At 39.0% G+C, this 20,139-nt stretch overlaps 1 protein-coding gene across 2 annotated transcripts in view; it reads left to right on the plus strand.

Moving 5' to 3' along the window:
* The window catches only part of VSNL1 (visinin like 1), an 84,690-nt gene that overhangs the window by 51,023 nt on the left and 13,528 nt on the right, over positions 1-20,139 (plus strand). The window lies entirely within an intron of this gene.

The raw sequence follows: 20,139 nt of genomic DNA on the forward strand, positions 1-20,139 counted from the left end.
TCTTGAGCTCTATCCAGAAGGCAATTGTCAGTGAGAGAGAAAAAAAAACTGTATTCTGGCTGTCCAAGGCTGGAAATTTTTTTCTGCACAGGCACAATAAATAGTTTTTGATAGAAATAAAGAGACTGCCAAATCAACCTATCAGAATAAAAAGTGTGTTGTGCTTTACACATGGGAAAAGTGCTCCAGAACAGTTAATCCCTACAAAAACATTATCCCTGGATTATCACCAGTAGTACTCGCCTTCAGGCAGTTTTCAGTTATTTGTTTCCATTTTCTATACATGTACCCAGTGTTTTTATTTGCACGTGACTGTTCATCTCAATCATTTTCTTTGCTCTCATCTATTCTGGGCTTGTGCATGTGCATCTTACATGCTGCCAGAGTACTTTGGGCTATATTTATGTTTCCAGATTCATAGAAATATTGTTCTACATATAATGTTATGAAAACCAGTATGTAGTCCTAAAAGGACGACTGATTTCCATGGAGTGGCCTATGTCACTGCAAAGTACATCAGTGGGCCAGAATGCCTTGTACTTTTCTCCTTCCCATTTGTGCAGACACGATATAAAAAAAAATCCCATGCTAGTCCTGTGTCTGGGTGGTGTGAGTGAGTTCACATAGCTCCCTGGCTGAAGAAGCCTCACGGGTTTTATTGCCAGCATGTTTGTGCAATAGCTGGGTCAAGGGACAGCTGAAATCGTGTTGCTATGCAGACAGGATGTCTTGGAGCCAAAAGGAAAACAAAGGGAGAAAGAAACTCTTTACAAGAAATGCAGTCCCTAGTTACTGTGTAGATCAGTTCCTGTATAACCAAAGGGAGTGGTAACAGTGCACCTCACATCTGCAGTGCAGTGGAAGCATTATGGTGGAGGGTAAGATTTTGCCCAAAGTGAGGATAATTCCATTAATATAGTCCATGATGGATTAAAAATGTGCTTTTTTAAATTGCCAGAACTCATTTATTGCATTAAGGCCTCAATTCTTACTATCTTGCTATCCTAAATTGACAAAATGCAATATAATGAAAAAGTAAATGTTTTCCTCTTAAAGGAGCAAGTACCCTCCTTCTTCTTGGAGTGCACCAGAAGATGCAGCCTTGGCATGTACAAACTCCTGTACAATCCTGGCTGTCAGGCATGCGGAATCTTTAGATACATCCCCACCTTCTTCTTAACTATAATGTGCTCTTCTTTTCTTCCCAGCTAGCTCATAATCCTTCTTCCCTAGGGCACTAGCTAGATGAGTGGTGAAGCCTGATGGAATGTCTGTACCTCTGTCCTTTTCTCCTCCAGCTTTTGAATTTCTGCAAACTTGGCCTTGTGACTTCAGGGTAATGAGAAACTTGCTGTTAGTCGTGCTCATTCAGCCTATGATTGGGGCTTGGTCATTTTATTTTCATTTGTCACTCTCCTTCCCTCAAGACAAGGGCAGTCCAATATCAGAAAGCCAGCCCAATCCTTTATGCAAAGAAGAACCTTATATCTGGAAACTTCTCTAAAATAAAAGTCTACAAGCTCTGTCTGGCAAGATGCTGCATAGCAAAGCATAATGAATGGGCATAATTAAGTGTTTGTTATTCATTGTTAACAGTGCTGAGAAACACTTGAGAAAAGCAACTATCCAGATTCTATTACCTGAACTAAAATGAAATGTGTCCAGAAAGATTTTTGAAGTGCCTTCCTTTTAGTCTTTAAACATAAACATTTCTAATTTATAAAAACAGAGATTGGGTGGGGGTCATTCTTTGCAATTTTTAATTTTTTTTAACTTATTTGGCAGTAATGAAAGTTATATACATGGTGGTATCAAATAGTACAGGCTTGAGAAATGAAAGTAAATTTAAAAGAGAAGAAATTGAGGTTGAGTAAGTGCAAACCTGCTGTAGACTTTGGAAGACTTAAAATTACATTTATTTTTATAAACCTAAGGGATTTAAAAATTAAGAGAGATGATGAAGATTATGTTGACAGAGGGACATTATCTAGACAAGCCATTCCATATTTATGATTGTACATTTATAATAAAACACATGGTTGTGAGAAGACCTGCACTTGCAGCCTTTAGATAAGGTTGTAAATAAACAGATGAAATAGCCAGTGGTGCTGTTCAAATCCATGGGAGATTTGACACCTTCTGAGGGACCAAGGTCTGGCTTGCATTTTTCCAGTTTCTTGTTTTATAACATATGAAACCCTGCAAAAGAATGACAGATGGCCCTATGGCTAATTTTTTTTTTTTTTTGTGATGAAAATATGGTCACTTTTTGTCTCTTGTATGGAAATTCCTTCTCTCTTGGTAACTCCCACAAGCAAATACGCCATTGCCAAGCTGTTCCTGAAGTGATAAACATAATATCTGGAAGCACAGAGAAGATGCTGGATTGGGCACTCCTGGGAACTCCCAGTCAAGCCATTGTGGGTTTTTTCAGTTCATTGGTCAAACAAATCAGATTACCACATCTGTTTAGCCAGATGGTCTTTCTAGTGTCATGAGGAAAGTGCAGTTAAAATACTATCTATAACTAGCACAAGGATTGTATTGGCAACTTGACGCAGAAAAAGACTTACATTACAGAAAACCCCTCACAATGGTATTTGATGACAGTTTCCTTTTCTAGCAGGCAAATGAGCTGAGCACCATCCCCATCCTGAGTAGAGCTATGGTTGGTTTCTAGATTGCAAGATGGGAACACTAATTAATATAATATTAATATATTAGAATCATAGAATCATAGCATTGGTTGGGTTGGAAGGAATCTTAAAGATCATCCAGTTCCAGCCTTCCTGCCATGGGCAGGGATGCCATTCACTACATCAACTTGCTCAAAGCCTCATCCAACCTGGCCTTGAACATTTCCAGGGATGAGACATCCACAGTTTCTCTGGATAACCTGTGCCAGTGCCTCACCACCCTCATGATAAAGAATTTCTTCCTAACATCTAATCTAAATCTGTCTTTTTTAAGTTTAAAATCATTGATTGTCCCTGTCCTGTTACAGTCTGCCCATATAAAAAGTCCTTCTCCCTCCTTGTTATAAGCCTCCTTTAAGGTACTGAAAGGCTGTTATAAGTTCTCCCCAGCTCCTTCTCTCTCTTCTCCAGTCTGAACAACTTCAATTCTCTCTGCCTGTCTCCACAGGAGATGAGCTCCAGCAGTCTGAGCACCTTTGTTGCCTCCTCTGGACTTGCTGTTAACAGGTCCACATCCTTCCTGTGCTGGGGACCCCAGAGCTGGATGCAGCCCTGCAGGTGGGGTCTTGTGAGAGCAGAGCAGAGGGGCAGAATCCCCTCCCTGCCCTGCTGCCCACGGGGCTCTGGATGCAGCCCAGGACACAACTGGCTTTCTGGGCTGTGTGCTGATGTTCAGCTTTTCACTCACGAGAACCCCCGAGTTCTTCTCTGCAGGGCTGCTCTCAGTGAGCTCTGCCCCCAGTCTGTGTTCATTTCTAGGATTGCTTCAACCCATGTGTAACACCTTGCACTTGACCTTAAGAAACTTCATGAGGTTCTTTTGGGCCCATTTCTCAAGTTTGTCCAGGTCCCTCTGGATGGTATCCCATCCTTCTGTTGTGTCTTCTGTTAGTCTCAGCCTGACCTGCTTGATATATTATCAGATCTTGATTTGTTTTTTTTTTTTATTTTTCCAGCACTTGCCAACAAAAGACTACTGTGTCTATTTTGGGTTCATTAGACTTCTTTTTCTTCTCTTCTGCTCAATCCACTCTACAAACATTATTATTATTAGGTTTCCCCCTCCTAATTAAAAAAGAAGAAGGAAACTACCTTTCCAGCTAAATAGAAATACTTCAGATCCTTTTCCAAATTATCATTTGGTTCCTTATGGCCTTATAAGGAAGATTCTCCCAGAGGATAATCAAGCTGTGGTTGACTTCTAAGAATTTGCAGTGACTAGATATTTGTGATGGAGCCAATTGAACATTCAAATGTTGTATGACAATTTAATATAGCTAATAAAGTGGATTTTGTCCCTGTAGACCTTGAAAATTCCAGTATTATAGGAGAAATGCATGGGACTTGGCTACTTGTGGAGAGCAAAGGCATTTCAGTGGGAAATTATCTCATTGCAGGATAGATGTATGAGGGACATGGCAGAAATCATTCTTGAAAAGAACCTATCTACCTGTATCTAAAGGGTTCCAGTGAGCTGTTAGATGTCTAGAACTGGGAAGAGGAACCCAGGCCTTTGTAAGAGGTATTTGAGAGAAAAGCAATTTTGCATAATAATAATAATAATAATAATAATAATAATAATTAATAATAATAATAATAATAATAATAATAATAATAATAATAATAATAATAACATTTTATCCCAATTGCAAAATATCATATAGATTTTATAATGTTGTTTGGAACATATAAGCATATTTTATATCAAGATATCATAATACTTTCTTAGCAAATGGTAAAAATCCCTGAGATAATCCTATTTCGCACATTCTTTATATATTTGTTGTTGTTAAATTCAAGTATCCACTGTAGTCATTGAAAAGAGTTTCTTCCCCTTTGGTGGAAACACAATCAAATTCTGTGGACTCAGATGGACAAAGGGAAAGCAAAAGCTGAGATACTTGGAAAAAAGTGTGCTTTTAGGTATTTGTAAACTATTTCTTTGCTTAGCTTAGAGCATATTCATGCTAGGAAAAAAAGATTGTTTCTGACTTTTTATTAGTTTTGTGATAATTACAATAATTACTTTAAAAGTTAAAACCCAGGAAATTCTAAATGAGACAGTATAATTATAATATATAACCATAATAATGCTTCCTTCCATTCCTCACTTGGGTATTGTGAGGCTTAATTAGTTAATGTTTGTACAGCAGTAAAATGCAAAACACCGTTAAAGTATTAAGCATTTTTCCTGTTTCAGTTCTTCAGTATAACCAATTATCTTTCATAAGGTTTTTAAAGGAGATAATTTAACAAGATCTATGTAAACCAAACTGTATTTTATATCTGTCTTGCTGGGAGATGGAGTGGCAAATCAGTGTTTAATTGCATCACTATTTCACATGAGCCTGCTGACACTGTGACAATGGATTTGGCCTAGAAATATTTGTTGATTATCATATTTCTGGGCCATGCAACAAAATTAAAGTGTTCTCATGGGAGCCAGAGACACAGCTGATGAAAATAAATAGAAAATGAGTGTCACAAGCTGACAAACCATCATACTTAGAAGGGGGAAAAATCATGAATAAATAGCATTCTGTTGAAATAAATAAAATCTTTTGTCAAATATTTAGAGTAGGAAAATCTGTTATTTCATCCTTTCCCTGCACAGAGTTCAGTGAAGAAAAACAATCTTGTGCCATATATAAATATGCAATGCATAAACAACAAATGGAGCTAGAACTCAGGGAATATGGCACTGTAGAGCAAAATATGAGGTTTTTAATTATCTTTAGATCTAAGAAGTCCTGAACAAGGTCTTTGTATCAAAATAACTGTTTTACACACTGTAAGAATCAGTCTAGGTTGGAGGTGGAAGTAGACATAAATTAATTTTCAGATGATCTCTTGCACCTCTGGGGATGATATGCAGAGTCAGTCATTTAAAATCCAGGGCATTCTCCAGCAGACCATTGGTTATTTAGTCACCCTCATCTCTACCATTGAGCTTCAGCACAGAATCAAGGGTTGGGATTAATTTTGCCATCTGAAGGCTAGTTTGCTTTTTTGGGCTGCACTAGAGTCAGTGGAAAGACAGAGGTAGTTCCACAGGATTATTTATTTTGTCTGCCTTATGCAGAACCACCTCTGTTTCTTTAATAGCTGCTGGACCAAAGGACAGTTCTCAAAGGAATTAATCTGATCATAAACCTTTATTTTTGAAAGAAATTAATGATGCTATGGAAGCAGCATTCTCCTTTCACTATAGAGGGATTTTCATGTTTTGTATCTGTCTTTTAGATTTAGACAACATGGATGCAAATTAGATAAATTGCATGAGGAGTGTGGGCTCACCCCTCAACATGTTACATGCCAGCAATGCAGAAAATACTGACGTAGGTGTAGAAAGGGACAGTTCTCGTCATTGACAGGGGTCATTCTCAAGTTAATTTGTTTCAGTTTGGAGACCATTTTAGGTTCCCTTCTTTTGCTGGTACTGTAGAATTAAGAAGCTTAGGTTGTAATCTGCATGTTTCTGTGAGCACATGGATCTGTCAAATGCAGATTAAAACAGGTATTTTTTTAAGCAAAGATGGAGTGCTAAGCAGTTGGCTTTGGATCCACATTAACACTTGGATCAATGCTTTTTAAAACAAGACTTAATGAAAACGGATTTAGAGAATAAGAAATCCCAGTTCTATAAAGGTGGTGAAAGTTTTGTGGTTGACTTTTGAGAATCTATTATTTCACCCATTAAATGAAATGAAGAGCGGCCTATTTTACTGGTAATCATATGATGGTTAAAATGCTGAAATAATCAATATGTAAAAGCAATAATAATTAAATATTGACTCTTACATTTTTAGCTTTAATCTCTATTACTTGTGTCAGGCCAGTTGGATATGTATTCAAAACTGTACTTTGCTGGAAAGAAATGGTGCCACTTACTTCACTCCCAGACGATTTATAAACATCTGCTTTTAGCATGCAAAGGCTTTCCACTTTTGAAACCATGAGAATTTCCATTATTGCATTTACATGTGCCTCAGCTGCTGCTAAGCAACAGGGCTGTTACCTGCCAAAGCCTGGAGTTAAATCCCAGATCTGTAAAGAGGATGGATAGAAGCACAGATGTATAATATACTTAAAATAACAAGTGAGGAATGTGGTTTTGGAAATATGTAGAAGAATACAATTCCATTCTAGAAACATGTGAATAAGGGTTATATAATGTATTTGAGAAAGTTAAGAAAATCAATCAATTTATTGTATTTTGGTGATTTGTTCTTGAAAACACACTGTGGTCAGGTTGGTTTTGCTTTGCTGAACCTTACCAAGAAGCGTTAGGTGTATATGCAATGTTGGGTAATGGGGAGTAAGGAATAGGGAGAACATCACCAAGAAAATTTAATTCAATTTAATGCATATAGTATCTCTAAATCATAAAATCATATAATAGCCTGGGTTGGAAGGGATCTTAAAGGTCATCTAGTTCCAACCAAGTTTGGTTGATAGTATTTTGCATAGTGATTTTGCTTCTTTTAGAGACAAATGTATTTATATTTGGATAAGAAATGAGTCAGTATCAAGTGCTTTTCAAAGGCTTGATTTGCTTTCTTTTCCATCAGTCTTTTTGGTGTCAGCTTTGGCTCAGCTGGGTGGGACTGTTTCTGAGAAATTGTTTGGATGTTAGAAATGCTGTTGCAGTTAATGGCATTAGCATCTATGTCTAAGGGTGCATGATCAATAGTGTTGTACCAACACAAGGCATAAAGATGGTCTTTACCCTGCAAAATAGCCTGCACTGGGGAGGAGGAGGCAGTGCACAGAGGGGAACGGACCATGAGAATAAATGTGAACAGTGAAACAACACCAAGAGCCCCAGAAGTCACAACCCAAATGCTAGCTGCCTAATTGGCAAGCCTTGGGTAACAACAGACAGACTTCAAGGAGACATTTGAAAAGGAGGAACCACCCTGCAGTGGGAAATGCTGCTTGCTACGGAACTGTAATTGGTAACATGCAACATCCACCGCTTGGAGTGAGGACCCAGTCTGCATTTGTGCCTTGGTAGAGTGAAGAAAGAGGTACCATGAAGGCTGCAGTCCAGCTGACGGGACAGCTAAATGAATTCTGCAGCAGTGTTGGCATGGTGTTAACAGCAGGAAGACAAATTTTGTAGGATTGAGAAAATTTTCAGTGAGCAAGTTCAAACTGTTTGGACAGTGAAAGTGACAGATATTCATTATGTTCAACAGAAGCAGAAGTTCTTTATTCTCCTCTAAAATTTGTTCATGTTTCTCTAGTTTTGAAGGCATTTTATAATTCCTTAAGACATTTCCTCCCCTAGAATAACACTATATGACATTTAACTTTTAAAATTTTATTAATCTTTATTAAAGCATTTAAGGGAAGTTTCCTAGAAAATGGTTACACTTTCCTGCACTTCAAGACAGAGTTTGATGACAATATGACATCATAAAATGTCATTTTAACCAGACAGTTTATGCAATCAATTCCTTATTCTTTAATTCCCTTGGTTATCTAGAAACCAACTTATATACATGCAATCCCTTAGGAAAACTGTTGTAAGAGACAAAGCATTTTCATATGTATTGTTAGTACTTTGGTACACACTGCTTTACTAACTGTTGAAATGAGGCAACAAAACTGTTGTGACATTTGGGGCAAAATGTTTCAATGTGAAAAACATTGAAACAAAATTCTATGCAGAAGTAAAAAATATACACATTTATAGCTGTGCACAGTGAGAACAGACAACTGGATTTTTAACATAATTCCAAAAAAAATAGGATTATTTTATCTTTTTATAATAAAACTGCATTTTTAGGGAGAAATGGCAAATGGCATGGAAAATAGACATACAAAAAATTCAGATTATATCAATAGTTCAGTCTGACTGAACAAAATTTTTTTCTTTAACGCTCAGGTAACTGTCCAATTTAGCTGTACTTCCCCTGTCTAGTATCACTAGCATGAAGTCTGAAATGTATCTATTACTATTTACAGTGTGCTGGGGAAGAGTCAACACTGTGTATTCTTTCCTTATCTCTTAGGGATTTCTGATGGGGTAGGTGAACATCTGTGTAAAGATAATCTTGTTAATACCATTTCCTTGACTTTCCAAAAAATCTAGCAAAGACCTTCACCAGACTGAAATTAGTGTCTCCTGAATTTCTTACAGAAAAGTTATTGAAAAGAAATAAAAATTCTCCCTAGAATCACCAAGAACAAGAATATTTCTACTGAGTGCAGAGAAACTTTGAGAAACACGTACACGTCAGATAATCCCAGACTTTCAACTGCTCACTTTAACATCCATATGGGGTCTTTGACTGGATTTTCTGGGTTTCTGTGCCTCACAATACTTTATTTTTTTTTTTTACTATATTATGTTAATGCTGTTTTGAAAGGCAATGTATTCTTAGCCTTAACTTTTTTTTCCCCTAAGGATATGTTTAAAGCTTTAGGAGAGGCAATGGCTATCTCATTTGAAAATCTTACTGCTGTTCTCAGAGCAGTAGTTGCTATCTCATAGAGCATGGCTACCTTTTTCTTTTCTCATATGTATTTTGATTCATAAGGGAGGACCATATTACTTCTTGAATGGCAGCACCTGAATGTGCCAACCTGAAATGCTTGGAATAAAGAGATTGTGTCATCAGCACCAGTGGAGAAAAACCATGGGAAAAAAAAGAAACCTCTAAATATTTTGATTATTCCTCATGCTAACACTTCCAATGAATGATCTCACCTGCAGTCATATGTTTTAACTTAACTGAAGGAATCTGAGCTAATGTACCCAGGGAGAAGTTGAAATAGGATCACGGGTCACAAATAAAATACTTGTAAGCAAATTAAAAAAAAAAAAAAAAAAAAAAAAAAAAAGAGCCAAAAAAGGTCATGTAGACGTGGTGCTTAGAGAAGTGATTTAGTCATGGTCTTGTGGAGTCAAGTTAATAGTTAGACTTGTCATGATCTTAAGGGTTTCTCCCAACCTAAATGATTCTATGATTCTATTAAAAACACATCTGGATGATATCACTCAAGGCAACAACTAATCATTCTTTCCAATAGTACTGTTGGAATTGAGGAACTGTGTCCTTAGGTTAACTATCCAAGAGAATGAATCCATTAATCCCCCTGATTTTGGATGAGAGCAGAGCCTCTATTTCACCTGTTCTGACAGTGGGAAGTTGTCTTTGCCAATGGCTGTGCTGGCAGAATTTGTGCTCACCATGACCCCCATCTGGGACTCCTCGGGACACAGGGGTTATGTTGTCACCCCTGAACCAGCAGCTTTTGGAGCTGGGACCATAGGGCAGATCCAGAAAGGGCAGGTAGCCTTTATTCCTATCCTCTTCAAGCTGCCACCTAAAAGTGTCCTTGCAAATTACTCTTCTGTGTTGAAGGAGTGAGGAACAGTGCTGTGAATCTGGCAATGCTATTTCACCTACAGAGAAAATAGAAGCAGCCTCCTGCTAAAATAGTCCACTGGTGAAATGGGAGCCATCTACAACTACAAGGAGAAGTCAGAGTTCTGGTAACAGACAGGTTGGAGGAAAGAGTCCAAAAGCTGAGGTGGTTTCAGCTGCCAAAACAGTCTTGAATTCCTCTGGAGAACCAACCATTACTAAATTAAGAAGAAATAATTGATTGTCTGGTCTTGTGAGACAGTTTTTTAACTCTTAAAGGATTTCCTCCTCTCATTGGCTTAGTCTTTAAAAGATATCTTCCTCTTGCATATAAGAGAATCTTGCTGGCAAGAAGGCTTACTGATGTCAGTGAGCTATCCCTCATTGTGCAACCAAGAACATGTAGTTGTTATTTTCCCTTCCACTGTTAGTGTGTGTAATCAACAAATTGTGTGAGCAGTGACTATTCTGCATGGTAAGCTTTATTTTTTACAAATCAGAGTCCAGTTTATTACAGCATCTGTGCTTGGGTTTGATCTTTTTCTCCATGTGCCAGCATGAGAGAAGATCATTCTTTGTCTGCCTTTGCCAAGATAAAGGGACCCAGGGTGGGTGATAAGATAAAAAGGTCTATGAGTTAAGCACCCCTCTGTTATACTCAGAATTCAGAAGTGAAATCCAGGTGCTGACAGTCTGTCTCAAAGTAATGAAGCACTTCCACAGCAAGAGCTGTGAATTGCTCTAGTGGGCTAATTTGGGAAAAGGAGCATGAACAGCCTGTATAGATGAAGAGCACTTTTGGGAAAAATTTGTGCAAACAGCATGTCCACAGGAGATCCTGGGTGTACCAGCATAATGGAGATGTTAAAGAAATAAAAACTGTACAATTAACCTAACTGGACAAATTCAAGGGGAAATATATTTTCATTTCTTCTTCACACAAGGTGTGTGTCTAGCTGCCTGCTCAGTGAGGGGGGGGACAGCTTAGTCACTTGAGCCAATATTTTCAGGAAAGAGCTGATTTTCCAATGAAAAATGTGTGGGGAGAGGGGGGGTTACATCTAAAAGTGCTCCCAGGAATCATGGCATCCCATGACCTGTGCTGAAGATGGCTGTGTCTGTCAGTTTTTGATTCCTAGGGTGGAGAACCCTTCCTGGAGCAGGACACCACAGCAAAATCAAACTCTTCCACAAAAGTGGTGTTTCTGTCTCCTCTAGAGCACATAAAGTAGTACCTTGAAGTATCCTGGGCGTTGAGATGTAATCTTAGCACCACTGGAAAGTATTACTTCAACGTGGTTTTCTAAGCTGCCATTAAGGTCCCTTGACACTTGGTGTTAATGTAGTTTTGGCCCTTGGCCTCTTCTCTGTTATGCTGAGCAAAGGCAGCCATTCTGGGCCATGCTAGGTCAGAGCTGATGGCCAAGGCCACTGGTTGGGCCTGGAGTTGGTCTGTCATATCAGTCTGGGCAATATTTGCTGTCACCTTTCTCAAGAAAATGAATATGATGTGATTGAGCTGTGTGCATGCTTGCAACCTTCTGATATATCAGATAATTCATGTGGGCGCTCAGTTGTGAGATGCAATGATGAGTTTCTCTGAGCCCAATGCTCAAAAGGTTATCCTTCCCCTGTTAGCAAGCTTAATAACTTGTTCAATATCGTATTTAATAATGAAACTAAATTATTAACGATTTCAATAAAGAATTTGATATTAACCAATTAAGATTATGAAGCCTTCGGAAGCAATCAAGTACTTGTTTCTCTCCCATTCTATTAATAATTTAAAACAAGATAAAATGTATTACATTATTTTTGTATTATCATTATGATTTTAAATTTATTGCTTAAACCATAATAGGTTATGCTTAGTAGCCTTACATACAGATCTTGCTAAACCTTCATGTCTATTATAAGTTTGTAATTCAAGGCTTCAGGTATGCCCTATTTTCATGGCTTTTTAATTGTGACATATCCTGTAACCGTCCAGTGATGTGATACAGTGATTATGTCTGGAAGAGGTCTTCATTAATAAAGGCAGTAGCTCTTTTAATATAACTGCTTTTGCTCAAATGTCTGCATGTTTTATAAGCATTGTTAGATTGACATTTATTTGGGATTCATGTCTGATTTCTGAGGAATGACCAGTTCAGTGCCTCAAGACAGCATTATGCATGTTCATTGCGTCCAGTCATGAAGCAACAGATGAAGTCCAGTGACTTCTCTCCCCATATTCTCCATTGGTGATATCTTGAGCAGAATCACTCAGTTCACTACTTGATGAACTGTATAGCTTGTATTAGAAAATAACTGCTTATAAAAGCCGTACAATTAGGGCATAAATAGAGATAATACTGGCCAGTAATATCAATAATCACCAGAAACCATGAGCTTGCTAAATGACTTTTGTTGTGTGACAGCTAAGTTTAATAGATGCTTCACTACAACCTCAGTTTTTATTAACAGAGAATAATCTTTATTCTTTGCACTGACAGACCAACTCTGTTAATCTGGTTCAAGTGGTTCAAAAATTGTGATGAAGGCGACTTGGCTGTTTACTGCACCACTTGTCCATTACTGTCACATCACAAGTGTACTTGCCTCTTTGTCAAACTACCCAAATGATCTTTTCTCAGGTTAGATCACTGAAATAATATTCTTTGTTTCTAATCTGGGATGATAAGCTTTAAATGAGGTTTGAGGGGGTAGGGCTTTCCATTTGCCTTCTGTTACCAGCTACTGGCAATTGTGTTGGAATTAAAAGTCTCTAGAGTTAAGCTGTTAATGCCATAAATTATTGATTTATTATCACTCTTTGGAAATGAGTTTATCATGGGAGGGAGCTGAAATCTCTCAGTTGTAGAGTGAAGGGGGCAGGTTCTCAGTTCAAAAAAAAAAAAAAAAAAAAAAACCACAAAACCCAAAACAAAACAAAAACCAAAAACAAAACAAAACAAACCCCAAAACAAAACAAAACCCCAACCTAAAATAAAGCCTAGAGATGAAGGAGGAATAATACCAAGTCTTCATGCAGGCAGCAGAACAACTCTTGTTGGGGAATGACAGCTGCTGATCAGAGCAGTGGCACAGGAGCAGAGGTCCCAGCTGCTCCCCGTGGGAAGGTTTTCCTCCCTCCCTGTTCCCTCAGTATTCCTCTGGTTGCCTGTGCAGGACTGATTTTAATATTCCCATTAACATCTAAAATGTCATGTTGCTGTTTCAGATCAGGTTGGAAAGAGGATTTTTGAGGAAGATAAATTGTTTTGAGGAAAAAACCTCTTCAACATGGAGGAGCTCTTGACAGCATAGCCTCCCTCTGCTCAGGGGCTGGATGCTCTGGGGACATGGTTTGCAGGATGAGCTGTGTAATCTAGGTCCACATCAGCAGCACAAGTCAGAACTGGGTGCCAATTGTAGCACCTTTTAAAATGAAGAGCTTTTAAAATGCAAAATGCAAGAAATTTATGTACAGGAGACTCTAGATTAAAGTATACTTGAAGAAGTAGTTCTACTTAATGCTGAAAAAGCCTTTGGGATACAATCCCATTTCATCCAACCTGTTTGCAAATTAATTATGCTAAGCAGGCTTTTTAATTACATTGCTTGAAGGAAGAGCAGCAGAACATGTAAATTCCATAAGAGAGGAAGCAAAAAGGTTTCCACTGCCAATTATGGAGCTAAATTCGACCAAGGCAGCTGAACCATGATGGGGCAGAGTGTGATTATTTTAAATGAAATCTAGAGAAACTTCCAAATTCCTCATTTTTGTTTTTGTCAGTGTCCTGCAGTGCTTTGTTGTTTCACACTGGGTATGACATTTTTCCAAAGTTTTAAGACTTTCCATTATGGAGCTTTTGACAGTGATACAAGAGCCTGTAGCAAGTTAAAGTGCTTGGTTCTTGCTTGGAGGAAGACATTCTCAAGGATAATGTTTGACTTACAGCACAGTGGAGGTTTCCACAGTGTGCCCAAATGTTTCTTGTGAGAAAGCCAACCAAGAAGTGCCAGGTACCCTGTGTGTGGCATCCACCACCACCATCTAGTGGTGGTTACCTTCCAGCCTGATGGATAGCCGTTTGGAGAGTACTATGTAGAATTATCCTGGAAACTGGGAAAATTCTCACCTGGGGCTATTCTACCTCAATACATTTCTGCATCATTTATTTGTTTACTTAGTGAAAACATTCAAAGAAAAAAAATCTGTTTGGAAATCTGTCCCTGTATAACAGCTGGAGAGGCCATGTGAATGATCAGTATAGAATGAAAAATGTGATATGAAAGATCACTGGTATTTATAAGATATTGCTGAATGCAAAATACTTGCAAATGTGACTCTTGAATGTCATGTACACAGTTCCAAAAGAAGTGGAGGAGTTTTAAAAGGAAAATACTTTTTAAAAATCCAAATAAAACCCATGACTCCCTTTTTGGCATGCTTCTTATTATGAGCAGTTTAAACAACATTGGGAGTTGAGAAGAAGAAGTATTTAAACCTATCATTTTTAACTCTATACTATCCTTTTTATACACATATTTGATTTTTCATTTTCACAAACAAATAACCTTCAGACATTCTATCTGTGACACATATAAGTACTGTGCTTTATATAATAGCATCAAGTGCACACTGGTCAAGACAGAACCCAAAATATCCTTGCAAAATGTCCATAAAATGCTTCAACAGTTACTCCAGGTTACAAAAGATTGTGTTCAATTTGCTTAACTTTGTCATGTTGGAGTCCAAACCAGTTATATATTGGGCACCTCCAGTGACCACCACCTGAAAGAAGAATTCATCCTATCTATTCCAAACATCCTTCTAGTTTAAGAAGAACAACCTCCTGTTGGAGGTGACTGCTTCTTTTCATTCACTGTTGAGGGAAGCTTGATAAGTAACCAAGATGGAATACCTGGGTTTGTAACAGATAAAGTGAGATACATTTTGTCCAAAAAATAAATGCACAGTTATTAGAGAAAAATAAAAGAAAAAAACCACCATTGATCTTATGAATCTAAACTGAATTTTTAAACCTGGCCTTTATTAAAAAATAAGGAAAAACAAACCAAAAAACCCACCTAAATAATATTTTTTTTTTTTTAGTTAAGCATAGAAATCAGAGTTTTCTGTTCTGATATGCAATTGGGAGGATTTGTCTTGCAAGCTGTAAAATAATCTCTTCTGTCATTTCCTGAGGTGAATGTGAGATATTTCACATGGGCTTTAGGAATCCAGACCTTTCTCTTATGGTAAAGAAAAGACTTTGAAAAGGCAGCAGTAAGAATTCTGTTTACTTATCATTTATGTGTGGACCCTTTATTCCAGTCATGTGAATTCCAGCTTTAACCTCTCCCTACACTGTACTTCTCAATTGGCAAGTTGCTGAGACTCTGGAGAGGGACCCTGGGCTGAGGGTGGGTCAGTGATACATGGCCAGGCTGTTTCTGCAGCTCTGGTGCCCTCTGCGACCCCCTTGTGAGACAGAGGGGGACCAACAGTGCACATCTTAAATTCTTACTGCACCAAGATGTGAAAACCAGCTCCATATGGGGAAAGACCCATGCTAAGGTCATCTTCTGCACTGTTCAGAGCACCTTTTTCCTTCTCAGTCTCTTTTTTGAGGCCATGATCTTCTCTCTGCCTTCCTTCCCTGGCTCCACGTCTGCCTTTGCATCTGCTGGTCCTGGCTTTGTGCTGCTCTTGTTGAAAGGAGCAGGGAGCTGCCCTGGGCCAGTGTGGACTGATGTTGTGCTGGCACTTCAGTGGAACCACCAGCTGGGGAGCTGGCCCTTGGTCTGAGTTCAAGGCAGCAGAATTACCACAGCTCTCTTTGAACTGTTTTTTGCTCTCTTTATCCTCTGTTCACCCACAAAGATTTATTACCCTTGAGATGTATCAGGTTGACACTAATAGGAAATGAAGCTTTTTGGTAAGGGGGTAGAGATCCTCTGTCAAAGTCCTGTCAGTCCTCAACCTTCCTGCTTAGACTTTTTACAGCATTGCAGTTCTGTTGATATGTTATATTTTGCAGATACCACTAGCAATTAAGCAAAGACCACCATCTCATTCTATGTGGCTGCCAGGCAGCTGTCAGATATTAATGACTGGAGTTTGCTATGAGCAGAGCTGGATTAAAATGGGTGACCTACATCTGAAAGACTTTGCATCTCACTTCCTCAAGCTATTCACCCCTAGACATCTTTGAAATGTAATGCTGTTTCCTGGCTCACTCTTATTAATCACATTTACTGGTGTCTGCCTGTTTTAGTCAGTGAAATGTCTGGGATCGATATTTCATGGTCCTCTTTCTCGGATCACACAATTTCTACCCATCCTAATTTTTATTCACTCTGGTTGACCTTAAGAGATCCAGAAACTGGATAATAAACCAGGAGTAAGAAGATCAAAGCTTTCTACATCTAGGTCACTTCTAATAATCCAGTGGTGGTCATTAGAGCATATGCTTAGCAGCTGATTTAAATTCTTTCAATCCCTTTCCTTGTGGTCACAAAATAAAATGTGTCTTTGTTTGATTGGCACTTTTTTTGACTTCAGAGGGTGTTTAGCTAATTAAGAACAAATCTATGAGCAAGGCATCTATTCAGGATTTGACCCTGGTTTAGTAAGCTGCTTGACTGCTATTGTTTCTGTAAGATGGGAACCAAATAAAGAATCCAGTGTTGAAAAATTAAAATGCTCCAGGCTGTCAGTAGAGCTTAGACCTGCCTTGCCGTGTGCTTCCATTCAGGGGGAAGATCACTGGTGTAGGGGTCCTACAGAAAGCCTGCAGCTGCTGCATGTTTCCAGAGAACACTGAAGAAATAAAGGTTCTAGGCAGAGATCCAAAGCAGGGATGTTACCAGGGTTCAGCCTGCGTTTCAACCTGCCAGCATACAAATTTTCCAGACAGACTGGTTCAGCAGTTGAGGTGGTTCCACCCCAGCTCCTGGACAAAGCATGTGACACATGACACATACACGTGTGAGAGGCAGCCCTCTGTGCTGCATAGCTGCTGCCAGACACCAGATGCCATGAAGGAACAGAAAAATGCTTTGAATTTTGTCATGCATGCTTTTGGAAGGAGAGCGATGTTATTAGCAGCAAGATTGTCTCCTAAAATCGAAATACATAATTCAGTTTGTGGTTCAGTTAGTTCTATTAAAACTTTGTCTTTATTTCTGCTGTCAAAATATATTTAGAACAAAACCTTCAAGTTGAAGGCAGGAAAGATTAAATTGCTTTTATCTTTTCAAATTAAACTGAAAAGAGATGATGGTGGCAGGGGCTTTTGAAGGTACAGCAGTGCTGTAGCCTCCTTGCATCTGCTCTTCAGATGGGGAAGGACATGCCCACAGGATTTTGATGCAAGAAACATCATGGGACCACCTTCCTTCCAGTGTCACAAAAGTTTCCAGTGAAAATGCTCACTATTTGCAGGGCCCCAGAGCTGTGCCAATTCCCTGAAGCTTCTTGGGATGCTGCCTAGCTTTTAGCAGCCCAGAAGTGTTGAGCAGCATCACATGCTGAGACAGTATGAAACTGGCCCCCCCACTGTGGGAGCTCCTGGAAGGTCCTTCACACTTCATACTCTCCCTCACCTTCAGACAATCTTTAAGTAAAGCTGAAAACCTGGCATCAAACATTGCCATGGAAAGCAATGAATGGCACAGTATTCAAATGTAAATGACTAAGTAAGTGGTTGAGACTTGTTCAGAAACATAACACAGACATAAATGCCTCATCTTAGCTCATCAGTTGGCCTTGGCATTTGTTACTAATGCCTAAAACCAAAAACTAACCTTTCCATGGAGAATTTGGCAGAAGATCAGATTCCCGATCCAAAGTATTTGGAAACCAAGATCTCACCTGCTTTACATGGAAACTGTAATTCCTGGGCTTTTCAGAGCAGCCAGAAATTTGCCTTCCCTCTCAGTAGAGTGTTATTTGCTTTTGTGTCTTGAGAGCTGTGACAATTGTTTCCAATATCCAAATTTTAAAAATTCCGTTTCTCATAGTTTTGTTTGGACTTCTCAGTAATCTTCCTGGGGAGAGTTACGTGCTTCCACACCACACAGTGTGAATAACAGGTGGCTCCTCCCGATGTCTGTATGTTGTGTAACTGATGTCTGAATGTTGTATAACTGATTTGCAGTGAAACAATGAGCTTTGCACCTTCTGGCATCAGTCCTGGGCATATCGTTCATGTGCTGTTTGACTGCAGTGCAAGCCCTGGTGCTCCTGGTACATGTTATACAGCCTGTGCCTCACTGGGGACTCAGTCTGCAACTGCAGGATGATCCTTTATCTGGGAATTTGAGTTTTCATAAAGCCTGCTTAAATTCCATGCTGTTTTCACCTGATAGTCCCAAGCAGATGGATCAAAAAAAAAAAAAATAAAGTGATAGGTCAGGCATAAAAGCTGGTAGATGGCTTATTTATGTGTGATCCCATGAGCTCATTTGTTTTGTTGCTTGGCTTTACAGGTTCTCTGGTGTCCACCCATGTGCGTAGGTAGTGGGATTAGATTGATGCCAGCAAAGCACTTCGGGATCACTCAGAGTTCTGTAGGTGTGAATACAGCTTTTTTTTAAAATTGAAAACCTGTTATTAAGTACACATCTTACAAATTGGTATAGCTGGCTACATCTACAGATTGTTGTCTCTCCGGAGACTATGGGAATGTTGATATCTGTCAGGGGAAAAGCACAAACTGGTTTTCTGTGACTAGAAAATGTACATTGCCCTCTTGTGAAAACACAGCTCTGCTGCAAGAGAAACAGCCAAGGATATCTTTCAGTTGAAAAGTCAACATATTCTGCCACTCTATAATTATAGCTCAGGTTAGTTGTTGCTTTAGACTGACATCTCAGTGTGCTCACAGGACAACACAACTAGATCCTTCCTATTTATGTACACAGAGTAGGAAAAAAACCAGCTTTTTTACCCCCTTAGTTCTGCAGTCATCCTGGATTTTAGTCTCTTCACGACCATGCTGAACTGTGCTGTCATTGTATTGCTGTGACAGCTTCACTTGTACTTCAGCTTCTTGACAGGTCTCAAACACATGATGCTGTGGCCTCAAATTTACATTGTGCTCAAGCTTCAGCACCACACCATCTCTTTCTCTCCCTGCAATTTCAGATCAGCACATGAAACAGCTAGTTGTAGATTGCAGATATTTATGCATGTTACTGGACGTGCAAGAGAACTGTCTTGTTCATTGGTAAATCTGGAAAAACTACAGGTACATCATCGGTTTAGGACAGAATGAGGAAATACCACTTTACATTTCAGTTGAGAATTAAAATCTTACTCTTCACTGAGATATTCATGTATTCAGCCTATGGTTATGCAAATCTTCATAACCCTAAGAAATCGCAAAGTTCTCACCTGGAACAGGGTCTGGGTCATGCCTATGTTTGGCTCTATAAACCACCTTGGGATTTATCACCCCACCAAGATGCAGCATCTCTCTCCACTGGGCAATGAGCATTGAACTGGTGTTTGTTGGGCTAAATGGGCCAAACCATTTAAACACATCAGCTCACAAAAATATTTTTTTGGTGAGCAGTGCTACCAGAAGAAAAGAGGGTATACTCCCAGATAAGATGTGTAGGTCCTGTGGCATCAGTTGGATACCAGGACTTTTCCACAGCTGAGAGGGTGTCCAAAATATACTGAATGAGAGAAGCCAGATATAAGCATTTTTTAGGGTAGGGCTGGAAAAAGTATTGATGCTACCTGACTGCAGGTAGAAGTGATTAAATTTGAGACATTCTCTCTCTGCCACCAGGGCTTTATTTAGATTGAATTTAGACAATTTTCTTCATGAATAATCTGGACAGCTGTGAAAAATCTACCTTTTTCAGTGCTTGCTTTGAGTATATGCTCACTGTTTCCCAAATGATAAGAGCCAAAACCTTGACACAAGGATTCTCCAGCTGGCAGACTTCTGTGAAAATATCATTCAGTTCTGGGAGCTTCCAAAGAGCTGGCGGTGTGCTGACATCCTAACAGGAGAGACTGAGCTATTGGAGGTGCAGGCTTTTGTATGAAAGGAAGAGCA

Source organism: Vidua chalybeata, chromosome 3, assembly GCF_026979565.1.
Source record: "Vidua chalybeata isolate OUT-0048 chromosome 3, bVidCha1 merged haplotype, whole genome shotgun sequence".
Lineage (NCBI taxonomy): Eukaryota > Metazoa > Chordata > Aves > Passeriformes > Viduidae > Vidua > Vidua chalybeata.